Raw genomic sequence first — 6,107 nt, 5'->3', positions numbered from 1 at the left:
AATTGATTTTAAAACATTGCTGTTTGTTTTTAAATCTTTACATGGACTGGCACCTCAATATATCTCAGACCTTATCCAAATTTACATTCCTGCGCGCGCTCTGAGGTCCGAGAGCCAGTTCCAGCTCGTGGTGCCCAAGACCAGACTTAAGACCAGGGGAGACAGGGCCTTCTCTGTGGTCGGCCCTAAGCTCTGGAACACTCTGCCGCTCCATGTTCAAACTGCTTCCACAGTGGAGTGTTTTAAGTCTCGTCTTAAGACCCACTTTTATTCTTTGGCTTTTAACACTACGTGAGTTGTGTGGTCCTCTGTTCTCTGTTGTCCTCTGTGTTTTTTATACACTTTGATTTCTATTTTACTGTTTTAATTGATTTTACCCTTTAAAATAGTTTTTAATCATATTTGTTTTTATATTGTTTTTATTGGTTTTATATTTATTATTTTTGGTTTTTGGTTTTTATTCAGTCATTGGTGGAGCATAATATATATATATATATATATATATATATATATATATATATATATATATATATATATATATACTTTTTTAATTTTATTGTATTTATTTTTTTATTTATTTTTTTTTACAATTGTTTTTAACATGGCTGTGCAGCACTTTGGAAAAAATATTGTTGTTTACATGTGCTATATAAATAAAGTGGATTGGATTGGATTATATATTACAAAACTGTGGTATTACTTATTCACGGGTGTCATTTGAATATAAAAAGTCAGTAAATGAATGTATATATTTGTAAACGCTCTGGAGTGGGAAAGGGGTCGGATTAAAGAAGCTTTATAGAACCTTTATTTAACCAGATAAGAAATATGAGCTTTTCTTCTTCCTACTCCTGTTCGGACATGATGTAAAGTGAAATGATATGAAATTGTGTGATGTATTATGCTGTAAGTGTGTTCATGTTCGAAATAAACTAATGAAAGAAAGAAAAGAAAGAAAAGTATTTTTTTGCAAACCAGTTGTTATAATCCGAAAATAATGTGCCGTTGTTAAGTGTCCGTGCTGTCCAGAGCAAGGTGGAGTAACCATGTAATACTCTTCCATATCAGTAGGTGGCAACATCTACATGTCAGAGTTAGTTTGTGACGAACCCCAAGATGCAGAGTAGAAGGCAGGCATTTTCCAGGAAAACAAATTTTAATTAAAATACTAAGACAAAAACAAACAAAGGTTACAAAAAAAAGCGTGCACGAGGCGGATAACAAACAAAGGGAGCTAGCATGGGAGCTAGAAAATAAAAGGTGCTTAACATGGAAGCTAGCAAAAACAAAAAGGGTTTAGCGTGGAAGCTAACGGGTGGCGAGCAGGAAAACATAAGTTGTAACGTATTGTACTAAACAAACTGGAAGCAGGGAACAAAGAACAGTAAGCTACAAACATCTAACGGATATAGCTTGATGCTACGCTGCAAATACAAGACACGGCACGACACGACAGGAGCGACAAGAGTGACATCGACAAGACAATAATCCAGCCCTGACTGGCGGAACAAAGCAGGTACAAATATGGGCTGATTGACCCCAGGTGTGGCCAGGTGCCAATCAGCCGCAGCTGAGGGGAAACAGCGCCCAGGGAGAAACACAGGAAACAGACAAAATAAGAGCGCTGACAGGAAACACTACACACACACAGAGGAAACAAACACAAATGCAGAGGGAAAAACCTAAAATATAGACAAACTGTCAGGGGCAAGCCTGACACTACAATTGCTTTGTAGATATTGAGAACGACGACGATGGTATGTCGTGATCCCAATATGCAGACAACGGGGGGAGGCAGCGTACAGGTAAATCAAAAATAAAGAAAAGGTGAGTGCCGAAAAGAAAAGGCCTTGAAGATTAGGGATGGCTATGCAAAACGAAACTAAAAACGGAACAGGCTGCAAAAGTAAACAAAAACAGAATGCTGGACGACAGCAAAGACTTGCAGCGTATGGAGCAGACGGCGTCCACAAAGTACATACGAACATGACATGACAAAAGTTGGTTATGTGAGGAGGAACCAAGACGTCTTCTTTTAGTACAAGCAATTTGATATCCGAATACAAGCGGAAGATGGATGAAAAGCAAACACCGAAAAAACGCACGCAGTAGAACAAACGTTGCGGTGGAGTTTGGTGTGGCTAGTCTGCCCTGCATGGCGCACACTTTGCAGCTTGCAGTTAACGGAGGTGCTCTGTCTCAACACAGCATTTCAGAAGCTCTGGCTAACTGCTCGGCCACTTCAAGCACTCACCACTAGCTTGCAGCACATTTTTGTTACTCATACAAATACGTTAGAGCAGGGCAGATTGAGCCCAGTTTCTAATTTCCTGTCATACAGTATACCAGGCACTAAATGAGGACTATGCTATTGTTCATTTTATTACTCTAGTATACTCTGGACTAAAGCTGTGAGCCTTTATTGTTTTTGTAGCTGTTGTTTTGAGGCATGTTTAAAAAAAATAAAAAAAATAATGCACTTTGTGGAAATCAAAGTATATTATTTCCCATAGTTGTAGTCGGTATCAGGATTATCTCAGTGAGAGCATGTCCCAAATTCCAAGCTGCTGTTTTGAGGCATGTTAAAAAAAAACAAAGCACTTCAATAATAAATATGGCAGTGCCATGCTGGCAGTTTTTTCCATAACTTGAGATGATTTATTTTGGAAAACCTTGTTACATTGTTTAATGCATCCAGCGGGGCATCACAACAGAACTAGGCATAATAATGTGTTAATTCCACGACTGTATATATCGGTATCGGTTGATAACGGAGTCTGTAATTAAGAGTTGGACAATATCAGAATATCGGATATCGGCAAAAAAGCCATTATCGGACATCTCTTGTTTTAAACTCGATTTTCCTCTTAGGTTATATTCCTCTTTTGTTGCAAATAAATGTTGTACATTCTTGGGTCACAGGTTATACTTTGCTTTGTACATAATTTTAGCTGTTTGCAAATGCACTAAATCGTTGAATTTCAATATTTTTGAATTAATAAATAAATAGTTTGTATGTTCTCTATAGGTGAACCTTGTTTACGAAAAAAGTTGAGCTCACAGAAGACGGAAAATTGGTTGCTTCTGCAAACACATATGTTACGTCTGTCGAAGAATTTGAATTGTCCTCAATGTTTACGAAAAAAAGTTGGGTTCACAAAAGACTCAGAATTGTTTGCTTTTGAAAACACGTACATGACGTCCGTCAAAAACTTTCAATTGTCTTCAATGTTTACAAAAGCACATGGGATTAACAGAAGACTCAAAATAGGTTGCTTCTGAAAATAAGAAAAAAACGTTACATGTTTCAAAGACTTTAAATTGTCTTCACTGTTTTACGAAAAAAAAGTTGAGCTCACAGAAGACTGAAAATTGGTTGCTTCTGCAAACACGTATGTTACCTCTGTCAAAGACTCTTAATTGTCTTCAATGTTAACGGAAAAAAACGTTCAGTTCATAAAAGATTCAACATCGGTTGCTTCTGAAAACGCGTACGTGACGTCTCTCAAAGACTTTAAATTGTCATCAATGTTTACAAAAACACATGGGATTCACAGAAGACTCAAAATAGGTTCCTTCTGAAAACAAAATAAACATTACGTGTTTCAAAGACTCTAAATTGTCTTCAATGTAGACGAAAAAAAGTTGAGCACACAGAAGACTGAAAATTGGTTGCTTCTGCAAACACGTATGTTACCTTTGTCAAAGAATCTGAAATGTCCTCAATGTTTACGAAAAAAAAAAAGTTGGGTTCACAGAAAACTCCAAATTGGTTGCTTCAGCAAACAAGTATGTTACGTCTGTCAAAGACTGTAGATTGTCCTCAATGTTTACGAAAAAAAGTTGGGTTCACCGAAGGCTCAAAATCGGTTGCTTCTAAAAACAGGAACGTGACGTCTGTCAAAGACTCTTAATTGTCTTCAATGTTAACGGAAAAAAACGTTCAATTCATAAAAGATTTAACATCGGTTGCTTCTGAAAACACGTACGTGACGTCTGTCAAAGTCTTTAAATTGTCTTCAATGTTTAAAAAAGCACATGGGATCCACAGAAGACTCAAAATAAGTTGCTTCTGAAAACAAAAAAAAATGTTACAAATTTCAAGGACTCTAAAATGTGTTCAATGTAGACGAAAAAAAGTTGAGCTCATAGAAGACTGAAAATTGGTTGCTTCTGCAAACACGTATGTTACGTCTGTCAAAGAATCTGAAATGTCCTCAATGTTTACGAAAAAAAAAAAGTTGGCTTCACAGAAAACTCAAAATTGATTGCTTCAGCAAACAAGTACGTTACGTCTGTCAAAGACTGTAGATTGTCCTCAATGTTTACGAAAAAAAGTTGGGTTCACCGAAGGCTCAAAATCGGTTGCTTATAAAAACAGGAACGTGACGTCTGTCAAAGACTCCTAATTGTCTTCAATGTTAACGGAAAAAAATGTTCAATTCATAAAAGATTTAACATCGGTTGCTTCTGAAAACACGTACGTGACGTCTGTCAAAGTCTTTAAATTGTCTTCAATGTTTAAAAAAGCACATGGGATCCACAGAAGACTCAAAATAAGTTGCTTCTGAAAACAAAAAAAAATGTTACAAATTTCAAGGACTCTAAAATGTGTTCAATGTAGACGAAAAAAAGTTGAGCTCATAGAAGACTGAAAATTGGTTGCTTCTGCAAACACGTATGTTACGTCTGTCAAAAAATCTGAAATGTCCTCAATGTTTACGAAAAAAAAAAAGTTGGCTTCACAGAAAACTCAAAATTGATTGCTTCAGCAAACAAGTACGTTACGTCTGTCAAAGACTGTAGATTGTCCTCAATGTTTACGAAAAAAAGTTGGGTTCACCGAAGGCTCGAAATCGGTTGCTTCTAAAAACAGGAACGTGACGTCTGTCAAAGACTCTTAATTGTCTTCAATGTTAACGGAAAAAAATGTTCAATTCATAAAAGATTTAACATCGGTTGTTTCTGAAAACACGTACGTGACGTCTGTCAAAGTCTTTAAATTGTCTTCAATGTTTAAAATAGCACATGGGATCCACAGAAGACTCAAAATAAGTTGCTTCTGAAAACCAAAAAAAATGTTACAAATTTCAAAGACTCTAAATTGTGTTCAATGTAGACGAAAAAAAGTTGAGCTCATAGAAGACTGAAAATTGGTTGCTTCTGCAAACACGTATGTCACGTCTGTCAAAGAATCTGAAATGTCCTCAATGTTTACGAAAAAAAAAAAGTTGGGTTCACAGAAAACTCAAAATTGGTTGTTTCAGCAAACAAGTACGTTACGTCTGTCAAAGACTGTAAATTGTCCTCAATGTTTACGAAAAAAAGTTGGGTTCACCGAAGGCTCAAAATCGGTTGCTTATAAAAACAGGAACGTGACGTCTGTCAAAGACTCCTAATTGTCTTCAATGTTAACGGAAAAAAATGTTCAATTCATAAAAGATTTAACATCGGTTGCTTCTGAAAACACGTACGTGACGTCTGTCAAAGTCTTTAAATTGTCTTCAATGTTTAAAAAAGCACATGGGATCCACAGAAGACTCAAAATAAGTTGCTTCTGAAAACAAAAAAAAATGTTACAAATTTCAAGGACTCTAAAATGTGTTCAATGTAGACGAAAAAAAGTTGAGCTCATAGAAGACTGAAAATTGGTTGCTTCTGCAAACACGTATGTTACGTTTGTCAAAGAATCTGAAATGTCCTCAATGTTTACGAAAAAAAAAAAGTTGGCTTCACAGAAAACTCAAAATTGATTGCTTCAGCAAACAAGTACGTTACGTCTGTCAAAGACTGTAGATTGTCCTCAATGTTTACGAAAAAAAGTTGGGTTCACCGAAGGCTCAAAATCGGTTGCTTCTAAAAACAGGAACTTGACGTCTGTCAAAGACTCCTAATTGTCTTCAATGTTAACGGAAAAAAATGTTCAATTCATAAAAGATTTAACATCGGTTGCTTCTGAAAACACGTACGTGACGTCTGTCAAAGTCTTTAAATTGTCTTCAATGTTTAAAAAAGCACATGGGATCCACAGAAGACTCAAAATAAGTTGCTTCTGAAAACAAAAAAAAATGTTACAAATTTCAAGGACTCTAAAATGTGTTCAATGT

The sequence above is a fragment of the Nerophis ophidion genome, linkage group LG01 (genome assembly GCF_033978795.1).
Source record: "Nerophis ophidion isolate RoL-2023_Sa linkage group LG01, RoL_Noph_v1.0, whole genome shotgun sequence".
NCBI classification, from domain to species: Eukaryota; Metazoa; Chordata; class Actinopteri; order Syngnathiformes; family Syngnathidae; genus Nerophis; species Nerophis ophidion.
Note: the sequence above shows the minus strand (reverse complement) of the source record.